Source organism: Oncorhynchus masou, unplaced genomic scaffold (genome assembly GCF_036934945.1).
Source record: "Oncorhynchus masou masou isolate Uvic2021 unplaced genomic scaffold, UVic_Omas_1.1 unplaced_scaffold_3141, whole genome shotgun sequence".
Classification (NCBI taxonomy): domain Eukaryota; kingdom Metazoa; phylum Chordata; class Actinopteri; order Salmoniformes; family Salmonidae; genus Oncorhynchus; species Oncorhynchus masou.
The window spans coordinates 1-11,248 of record NW_027009558.1 but is presented as its reverse complement, the minus strand read 5'-3'; the positions used below and the strand labels follow the sequence as shown (position 1 = coordinate 11,248).

The 11,248-nt window shown below is 47.0% G+C and overlaps 1 pseudogene; it reads left to right on the top strand.

Annotated features, from left to right (window-relative positions):
• The first annotated feature begins 2,305 nt into the window (after window positions 1-2,305).
• Window positions 2,306-11,142, top strand: LOC135534209 (ceruloplasmin-like; annotated as a pseudogene).
• Window positions 11,143-11,248: the final 106 nt, after the last annotated feature.

Below are 11,248 nucleotides of genomic sequence, written 5' to 3'. Positions count from 1 at the left end.
AGCAGGAACTATGGGCATCCCACACAGCAGTAGCCCAGGCCAGGGCTTTTCCGACAGCAGGGTGATGATATATGCGATCTTAGACCGGTCGGTGGGAAACGACGAGGGTTGCAGCTCAAAGGAGAGAGAACATTGAGTGAGAAACCCTTTACAAGCACTTGGATCACCTGAGAACCGTTGGGGAGGTGGAAGACGAGGTTCAGCCAGGGGTTAACTGCCATGGGTACGTGAACTTGAGGTACTGGGACGGGAACTGTTGCCGGGGTAAGTCGATCAGATATTTGCTTAATGGAAGTCAGCATCTCCGATAGAAGATGAGAATGTCTAGCCATTAAGGCCTCTTGCTGAACCAGGGCGGCTTCGTGGCGTTGGACAGTCTCCCTGGTGGTGGGACAGCGTGGCAAAAGGTCCTGGGAACTGGCTGCCTCTGGGTTCATTTTTGGCTCTGTGTTTCTGTCAGGACCCGGTTTCAACCTGGGTCTCCGGAGTGAGAAACAGTCACTTAACCAACTGAGCCACGAATAGACAGCAGAACCCAGAAGATGAGGCAGACACAGCAGTACTTAAGACGGTGTATTTAATAAAGAAAAATCCTAAAATACAAAAAATGGCAAATCCAAAAGGTGGTAGGTAAAACACAAAAAGACCTCAAAAGAAACTCACCAAAAATAAACAAAAACAAAAAACAGAATACCACAAGAACGTCACCCGGAATCGACAAGAGCACACAGAACACTAGGGCAGGGTGCTAACATACAAACACAGAGCACAGAACTGAGGAAACAAAGGGTTTAAATACAATCAGGTGAAAACGAGACACAGGTGCAAATAATAATGGGGATCAAGGGAAAAACATAGGACAAAAAGCACAATGGGGGCATCTACTGACCAAAACCCGGAACAACCCTGGCCAAATCCTGACAGAAACAGGTACAAAAGTATCTATATCCAGAGTAAAACGATTCCTAAATCCTATATAATCCTATATCGACATAACCTGAAAGGCCGCTCAGCAAGGAAGAAGCCACTGCTCCAAAAACCGCCATAAAAAAACAGACTACGTTTGCAACTGCACATGGGGACAAAGATTGTGCTTTTGGAGAAATGCCCTCTGGTCTGATGAAACAAAAATAGAACTGTTTGGCCATAATGACCATCGTTATGTTTGGAGAAAAAAGGAGGCTTGCAAGTCAAGAACACCATCCCAACCATGAAGCACGGGGTGGCAGCATCATGTTGTGGGGGTGCTTTGCTGCAGGAGGGACTGGTGCACTTCACAGAATAGATGGCATCATGAGGAGGTGAAAATTATGTGGATATATTGAAGCAACATCTCAAGACATCAGTCAGGAAGTTAAAGCTTGGTCACAAATGGGTCTTCCAAACGGACAATGACCCCAAGCATACTTCAAAGTTGTGACAAAATGGCTTAATTAAGGACAACAAAGTCAAGGTATTGGAGTGGCCATCACAAAGCCCTGACCTCCATCCTATAGAAAAATTATGGGCAGAACTGGAAAAGTGTGTGCGAGCAAGGAGGCCTACAAACCTGACTCAGTTCCACCACCTCTGTCAGGAAGAATGGGCCAAAATTCACACACCTTATTGTGGGAAGCTTGTGGAAGGCTACCCAAAACGTTTAACCTAAGTTTAAACAATTTAAAGGCAATGCTACCAAATACTAATTGAGTGTATGTAAAACATCCGACCCACTGGGAATTTGATGAAAGAAATAAAAGCTGAAATAAAATCATTCTTCTCTACTATTATTCTGACATTTCACATTCTTAAAATAAAGTGGTGATCCTAACTGACCTAAAACGGTGGAATTTTTACTAGGGATGAAATGTCAGCAATTGTGAAAAACTGAGTTTAAATGTACTTTTAAATGTATTAGTATTATTTTGGTGAAACTTCTGACTTTAACTGTAACATACATGACATAGATACACCCCACAACCACACATCACAGCATTGCTCTTATCATCTTATCTACGTGTGTGTGTGTGTGTGTGTGTGTGTGTGTGCGCGTGCGCGCGTGCGTGCGTGTGTGGTGGGTGTGCGTGCGTGCGTGTGCGCGTGCGCGCGCGTGTGTGTGGTGCAGAGGGACGTGGACAGGGAGTTGTTCCTGCTGTTCTCTGTAATGGATGAGAACCAGGCTGGTACCTTCAGAGGAACATAGAGACCTATGGATCGGACCGGTCAGACCCAGACAGCCAGGACTTTCAGGAGAGCAACAACATGCACGTGGTATGATACCCACCGCCGTGTCCTGAACTGACCCAGCTCTAACTGGATACTTAGTATGCAGAACTGTCTTTTTCCATTCGTCGACTATTTTGTTATCATTGCAGTCAACTTTTCACTACTTTCTATATCTCCTCTGAGTGTAGTTGTTGATATTTTCTCTCCCCCGTCTTCCCTCCCTCCTCTCTCCCCTCTTCCTTTCTCCTCCCCGCTCATCCTCTCCCCCCTCCTCTCCTTTCTCGCCTCTCTCCCCTCCTCTCTCCCCCTGCCCTCCCTCTCCCCCCCTTTCTCCTCTTTCTCCTCCCTCTCCTCCTCCCTCTCTCCTCTCCTCCCCTTCTTTCCTATCCACTCTCCCTCCCTTCTCTCTTCCTCTCCCCCTTCCTCTCCTCTCTCTCCCTCTCTCCTCCCTTCTCCTCTCTCCCTCCCTTTTCCTCTCTCTCCTTCCTCCTCCCAATTCCACTCCTTCTCGCACAGTGGTGTAGTTGTTGATATCATCTCTCCCTCCTTCTCTCTCAGCGGTGAATGGCTTCATGTACGGAAACCTTCCAGGCCTGGATATGTGTTCCGGGGACAGGGTTTTTTTGGTACACCTTTGGGCTGGGTACGGAGGTGGACATCCATGGGGTGTACTGGGAGGGGGAACACCTTCCAGAGACACGGTACTACCAGAGATACACTCAGCCTGTTCCCTCACACCACCGCTGCAGTCAGCATGCTGCCACACACACCTGGTATGTACACACACACACACACACACACACACACACACACACACACACACACACACACACACACTGACACACTGACACACACACACAGACACACACACACACCTGGTATGTACACACACACACACACACACACACACACACACACACACACACACACACACACACACACACACACACACACACTGGTATGTACACACACACACACACACACCTGGTGTATGTACACACACACACACACACCTGGTATGTACACACACACACACACACACACACACACACACACACACACACACACACACACACACACACACACACCTGGCATGTACACACACACACACACACCTGGTATGTACACACACACAGACAGACACACACACACACACACACACACACACACACACACACACACACACACACACACACACACACACACACACACACACACACACACACCTGGTATGTACACACACACACACACACCTGGTATGTACACACACACACACACACACACACACACACACACACACACACACACACACACACACACACACACACACACACACACACACACACGGTGTTCACGCCAGACTGTTGGCTGTGACAGAGAGTTCCTGTTATTTTTAATGGATGACCTCACTGACTTGACCTCACAGCCCACTTCCTGTGACCTTAAGAACACTTGATCAAAGGAAGTAGGAACATCTAAATTGGAGATTTGAACATAAACCAAAATGACACTATATTGTTGCTCCTATATGAGTACTTCCTGGAGGGAAGCTGAAGTCCCTCCGCTACCCAAAAATAGTAAAGCCCCCTTTACTGGCTCAAATAGCCGACCAATCAGCCTGTTACCAACCCTTAGTAAACCTTTGGAAAAAATGGCGTTGATCAGATACAATGCTATTTTACAGTACACAAATTGACAGAATTTCAGCATGCTTATAGGGAAGGACATTCAACAAGCACAACACTAATCTTCCAATTTTACTAACAATATGCACAGTACATTTACATTTAAGTCATTTAGCAGACGCTCTTATCCAGAGCGACTTTTGGTGAATTCACCTTCTGACATCCAGTGGAACAGCCACTTTACAATGTGCATCTAAATCATTTAAGGAGGGGGTGAGAAGGATTACTTTATCCTATCCTAGGTATTCCTTAAAAAGAGGTGGGGTTTTAGGTGTCTCGGAAGGTGGTGATTGACTCCGCTGTCCTGGCGTCGTGAGGAGTTTGTTCCACCATTGGGGGGCCAGAGCAGCGAACAGTTTTGACTGGGCTGGCGGAACGCCAGAGTAAAGCCAGAGTGTAAACTGGAAAGGTTGTTGGATCGAATCCCCAACTGACAAAGTACAAATCTGTTGTTCTACCCCATTGAAATAAGAATTTGTTCTTAACTGACTTAAATGGTTAAAAAAATAAGGCAGTGCTCTACCTTCTTAACAACACTATCAACAAGGCAGGTTCTAGTTTCTACCTTCTTTACAACACTATCAACAAGGCAGGCTCTAGTTTCTACCTTCTTAACAACACTATCAACAAGGCAGGTTCTAGTTTCTACCTTCTTAACAACACTATCAACAAGGCAGGTTCTAGTTTCTACCTTCTTAACAACACTATCAACAAGGCAGGTTCTAGTTTCTACCTTCTTAACAACACTATCAACAAGGCAGGTTCTAGTTTCTACCTTCTTAACAACACTATCAACAAGGCAGGTTCTAGTTTCTACCTTCTTAACAACACTATCAACAAGGCAGGTTCTAGTTTCTACCTTCTTAACAACACTATCACAAGGCAGTTTCTAGTTTCTACCTTCTTAACAACACTATCAACAAGGCAGTTTCTAGTTTCTACCTTCTTAACAACACTATCAACAAGGCAGGTCCTAGTTTCTACCTTCTTAACAACACTATCAACAAGGCAGGTCCTAGTTTCTACCTTCTTTACAGCACTATCAACAAGGCAGGTTCTAGTTTCTACCTTCTTAACAACACTTTCAACAAGGCAGGTTCTAGTATCTATCTTCTTTGCAGCACTATCAACAAGGCAGGTTCTAGTTTCTACCTTCTTAACAACACTATCAACAAGGCAGGTCCTAGTTTCTACCTTCTTAACAACACTATCACTAATGGGGATCCATAATAAACCCCAGGAAGAGTAGCTGCTGCCTTGACAGGAACTAATGGGGATCCATAATAAACCCCAGGAAGAGTAGCTGCTGCCTTGAAGGAACTAATGGGGATCCATAATAAACCCCAGGAAGAGTAGCTGCTGCCTTGGCAGGAACTAATGGGGATCCATAATAAACCCCAGGAAGAGTAGCTGCTGCCTTGACAGAACTAATGGGGATCCATAATAAACCCCAGGAAGAGTAGCTGCTGCCTTGGAAGGAACTAATGGGGATCCATAATAAACCCCAGGAAGAGTAGCTGCTGCCTTGGCAGGAACTAATGGGGATCCACAATAAACCCCAGGAAGAGCAGCTGCTGCCTTGGCAGGAACTAATGGGGATCCATAATAAACCCCAGGAAGAGTAGCTGCTGCCTTGGAAGGAACTAATGGGGATCCATAATAAACCTCAGGAAGAGTAGCTGCTGCCTTGAAGGAACTAATGGGGATCCATAATAAACCCCAGGAAGAGTAGCTGCTGCCTTGGCAGGAACTAATGGGGATCCATAACAAACCCCAGGAAGAGTAGCTGCTGCCTTGGCAATAACTAATGGGGATCCATAATAAACCCCAGGAAGAGTAGCTGCTGCCTTGGCAGGAACTAATGGGGATCCATAAAAACCCCAGGAAGAGTAGCTGCTGCCTTGGAAGGAACTAATGGGGATCCATAATAAACCCCAGGAAGAGTAGCTGCTGCCTTGGCAGGAACTAATGGGGATCCATAATAAACCCCAGGAAGAGTAGCTGCTGCCTTGGCAGGAACTAATGGGGATCCATAATAAACCCCAGAAGAGTAGCTGCTGCCTTGGCAGGAACTAATGGGGATCCATAATAAACCCCAGGAAGAGTAGCTGCTGCCTTGGAAGGAACTAATGGGGATCCATAATAAACCCCAGGAAGAGTAGCTGCTGCCTTGGCAGGAACTAATGGGGATCCATAATAAACCCCAGGAAGAGTAGCTGCTGTCTTGGAAGGAACTAATGGGGATCCATAATAAACCCCAGGAAGAGTAGCTGCTGCCTTGGCAGGAACTAATGGGGATCCATAATAAAAACCCCAGGAAGAGTAGCTGCTGCCTTGGAAGGAACTAATGGGGATCCATAATAAACCCCAGGAAGAGTAGCTGCTGCCTTGGCAGGAACTAATGGGGATCCATAATAAACCCCAGGAAGAGTAGCTGCTGCCTTGGCAGGAACTAATGGGGATCCATAATAAACCCCAGGAAGAGTAGCTGCTGCCTTGAAAGGAACTAATGGGGATCCATAATAAAAACCCCAGGAAGAGTAGCTGCTGCCTTGAAAGGAACTAATGGGGATCCATAATAAACCCCAGGAAGAGTGGCTGCTGCCTCGACAGGAACTAATGGGGATCCATAATAAACACACGAACCCGAACTGCAAAAAATCTCTAAAATGTCGGAACAAACATTTAAGAGTACAGATGATACATGCAAGCGTTTTTGAGAAAGATAGTTTGAAAAAAAGAACATTTTATTTACTGAATGTATATATATATATGTTTTCTTTTTGAATGGAGATTAACATACAGAAATGTGGTGAGAAATTGATGTGGAAATAAATGGGGTCCCCCTGAAGGAGTTTGAATGCGACACCGGTCAACATTAAGATTAACAGGGAGGTGTATAACAACAGCAGGATCACTGAGTCAGACAGACAACTGTCATGTCTATTCAGGAAATGACTTGTTTCAGATTTACACTCCGTGATGCTGCTGACGGTGGAAACCCTGCATGTCTACATGGAAATGATTCATTTGTTTTTCACAACTCTTACTCCTGACCTCTTAACCCCTGACCTCTACCCTGACCTCTTACCCCTGACCTCTAACCCTGATCTCTAACCCTGACCTCTAACCCTGATCTCCAATCCCTGACTACCCCTGACCTCACCCCTGATCTCTACCCTGACTTCTAACCCTGACCTCTTACCCCTGACCTCTAACCCTGACCTGTAACCCCTGTGTCTCTAGGTGTATTTGAGGTGAGCTGCAGAGCGACTGACCACTCTAATGTTAACCACTGTCCCTGACCTCTGACCCTGACCTCTAACCCCTTGTGTCTCTAGGTGTATTTGAGGTGAGCTGCAGAGTGACTGACCACTCTAATGTTAACCACTGTCCCTGACCTCTGACCCCTGACCTCTAACCCCCTTGTGTCTCTAGGTGTATTTGAGGTGAGCTGCAGAGTGACTGACCACTCTAATGTTAACCACTGTCCCTGACCTCTGACCCCTGACCTCTAACCCCTTGTGTCTCTAGGTGTATTTGAGGTGAGCTGCAGAGTGACTGACCACTCTAATGTTAACCACTGTCCCTGACCTCTGACCCCTGACCTCTAACCCTTGTGTCTCTAGGTGTATTTGAGGTGAGCTGCAGAGTGACTGACCACTCTAATGTTAACCACTGTCCCTGACCTCTGACCCTGACCTCTAACCCCTTGTGTCTCTAGGTGTATTTGAGGTGAGCTGCAGAGTGACTGACCACTCTAACTACTGTCCCTGACCTTCTGACCCCTGACCTCTAACCCCCTTGTGTTCTAGGTGTATTTGAGGTGAGCTGCAGAGTGACTGACCACCTAATGTTAACCACTGTCCCTGACCTCTGACCCTGACCTCTAACCCTTGTGTCTCTAGGTGTATTTGAGGTGAGCTGCAGAGTGACTGACCACTCTAATGTTAACCACTGTCCCTGACCTCTGACCCCTGACCTCTAACCCCTTGTGTCTCTAGGTGTATTTGAGGTGAGCTGCAGAGTGACTGACCACTCTAATGTTAACCACTGTCCCTGACCTCTGACCCCTGACCTCTAACCCCTTGTGTCTCTAGGTGTATTTGAGGTGAGCTGCAGAGCGACTGACCACTCTAATGTTAACCACTGTCCCTGACCTCTGACCCCTGACCTCTAACCCCTTGTGTCTCTAGGTGTATTTGAGGTGAGCTGCAGAGTGACTGACCACTATAATGGAGGGATGAGACAGCAGTACTCTGTGAAGCCCTGCTCACCCGACGTGAAACACACACACTCGCGTGCCTCGTCCGTGGTTCGCTACTACGTCAGCGCAGAGGAGGTGGAGTGGGACTACTCACCTGACCGGGCCTGGGAACTAGAGAAACATCACGCTACAGAGGAGGACAGGTAGAGAGAGGAGGAGGAGGGTGTTTCTGTGTGTCAAATCCAATCACAGGGTCACATAAGCAGGATTAGGCAGATGCTATTGCCAGTGTAGCAAAATGCTTGTGTGTGTGTGTGTGTGTGTGTGTGTGTGTGTGTGTGTGTGTGTGTGTGTGTGTGTGTGTGTGTGTGTGTGTGTGTGTGTGTGTGTGTGTGTGCGTGTGTGTGATTCATTCATTCATAATTTTGTGTGTCCGTGTCCCAGTCCAGGCAGTATATTCGTGGGCAGGGAGAGAATCGTATTGGTCCACGCTATAAGAAGGCGGTGTATAGACAGTACACTGATGACACCTTCAGGACACAGACAGAACTGCAACCTGAACAACTGCACCTCGGCATTCTGGGTAGGGTGGGGGTCCCAATAATATCTTCTCCCTCCTGATGTTTGCACTTGTTCACTACTTTCAGCAAATCTAAAAGCATTGGATTGGTGAAGACATAGGCTACACTGAGTTTCTATATATCAGTCATTTCCTTTCAAATCCATGAAGGGAAGTAGAGGAGAAGTAGGCAGGATTAGTGAGACTTATAACGTCTCTTTAAAGCAGTCACTGAAACAATTAACCATATGCCATTCTGGCAGCACATCAATTCCCAGCTAGCACATTTGGTTCCTTGGAAGTTGTGGGAACGTATGTTTTTTGGTTTCATGTTGGTCGTTTGAAACGGAACGTTTTTAAAACGTTCCGAGAAACCAACTGAACATTTTTCCTTTTCTGGGAACGTTTATTCTTAGGTTCCCGAGAACGTTTTCCTGGGAGGTTTTATTTACGCTCTGAGAATGGTCATGATAGGTTATTTGGAGGTTTTTGAATAACTTCCTTAAAGGAGACACCGGGGTTTGTTTTCATCATGTCCAAGGGATTTCTAGGTCAGTGAGGTGTTTCACACATAATTGGCCACGGAGAGGGTGGGTCTGGGATCCGCGCTCCCAAACAAACTCTCTCTCTCTGTGGAGGTCCTGTTCACCCTTCCTCTCTCTCTCTCTCTCTCTCTCTGTGGAGGTCCAGTTCACCCTTCCTCTCTCTCTGTGGAGGTCCAGTTCACCCTTCCTCTCTCTCTGTGGAGGTCCTGTTCACCCTTCCTCTCTCTCTGTGGAGGTCCAGTTCACCCTTCCTCTCTCTCTGTGGAGGTCCTGTTCACCCTTCCTCTCTCTCTGTGGAGGTCCTGTTAACCCTTCCTCTCTCTCTGTGGAGGTCCAGTTCACCCTTCCTCTCTCTCTCTCTCTCTCTCTGTGGAGGTCCAGTTCACCCTTCCTCTCTCTCTGTGGAGGTCCAGTTCACCCTTCCTCTCTCTCTGTGGAGGTCCAGTTAACCCTTCCTCTCTCTCTGTGGAGGTCCTGTTCACCCTTCCTCTCTCTCTGTGGAGGTCCAGTTAACCCCTCCTCTCTCTCTGTGGAGGTCCTGTTCACCCTTCCTCTCTCTCTCTCTCTCTCTCTCTGTGGAGGTCCAGTTAACCCTTCCTCTCTCTCTGTGGAGGTCCAATATGACGGCTTCCGGTGTATTGACGGTGGTGCATTTTGAAGCATTTTGTTAAACCTCTATGCCACACTGATTATACCACAACGCTCTATGTGATACTGATCACACTATACGTTTTGGTGCCACCTCCCCTCACACACTGCCACCTCCCTCACACTGCAGATGAAATATCAGCGCAGAGAAGCATGAGATGGAACTTCACTCATCTACATTCATGCCCTTTAGCGTGATGATGCCACTGAAATTACCCACAGAAAAGCATCGTTTTTAACGTCCTCTGAACTATTTGAGAACTTTCCCAATGTCAAACCAGTTGGAGAACATTCCTAGAACCTTTTCCATAAATGTTAATTAAATGTAACCAAACGTTCTGTTAAAAGGAACGAAATACAAAAAGAAAATAGCGTTTTATTGTCAAGTTCCTTAAATATGCTGAGAATGTTCCAAAGCCAAGCAACGTTCCCAGAACGTTGTGGGAAGGTTGTAGGCTAAATAACCGTAGGACAACCATGCTCTCACCAAGCTCTAAGAAACACATGGTTCTCAGAATGTTTATGCGCTAGCTGGGATTGGTAGGTTACTGGAGTGTTTGTGTGTCGTTCCTACAGGTCCTATCATCAGGGTGGAGGTGGGAGAGGAGGTTCTGATCACCTTTAAGAACAGAGCCAGCCGTCCGTACTCTATACACGCTCACGGAGTGGTCACTACCGACACACACACCTGTCCAGCCAGGTAAAACACACACACAAACACACAGAGTGGACATCACAGACACACCTGTCCAACCAGGTAAAACACACACACAAACACACAGAGTGGACATCACAGACACAGACACACCTGTCCAACCAACAAAGGTCCATGTTAATGTGTGTGTGATCCTCCACTTTTATCTCCTCCTCTCCTCTTCTCCTTATCACTCTTTTCCTCTCTCCTCTTCTCCTTCTCTCCCCCTCCCCTCTCCCTCTATCCTCCTCTCCTCCTCCTCTCTCATCCCCTCTCCTCTCCTTTTCCGCTCTCCTCCTCTCCTTTTCCCCTCTCCATCTCTCTCCTCCTCTCCTCTCCTTCTATTCTCTCATCCCCAGGTTATATGACAGAGTTCAGATGGGAGGTCCCAGAGAGCTCTGGTCCAGGAGTGTCTGATCCTAACTGTATCTCCTACGCGTACTACTCTACTGTTGACTTCGTGAAGGTGTGTGTCTGCCTGTATCCAGTAAGCCTCTCTGTCTGTCCTTCAGGACTGTATCCAGTAAGCCTCTCTGTCTGTCCTTCAGGACTGTATCCAGTAAGCCTCTCTGTCTGTCCTTCAGGACTGTATCCAGTAAGCCTCTCTGTCTGTCCTTCAGGACTGTATCCAGTAAGCCTCTCTGTCTGTCCTTCAGGACTGTATCCAGTAAGCCTCTCTGTCTGTCCTTCAGGACTATAGTCCAG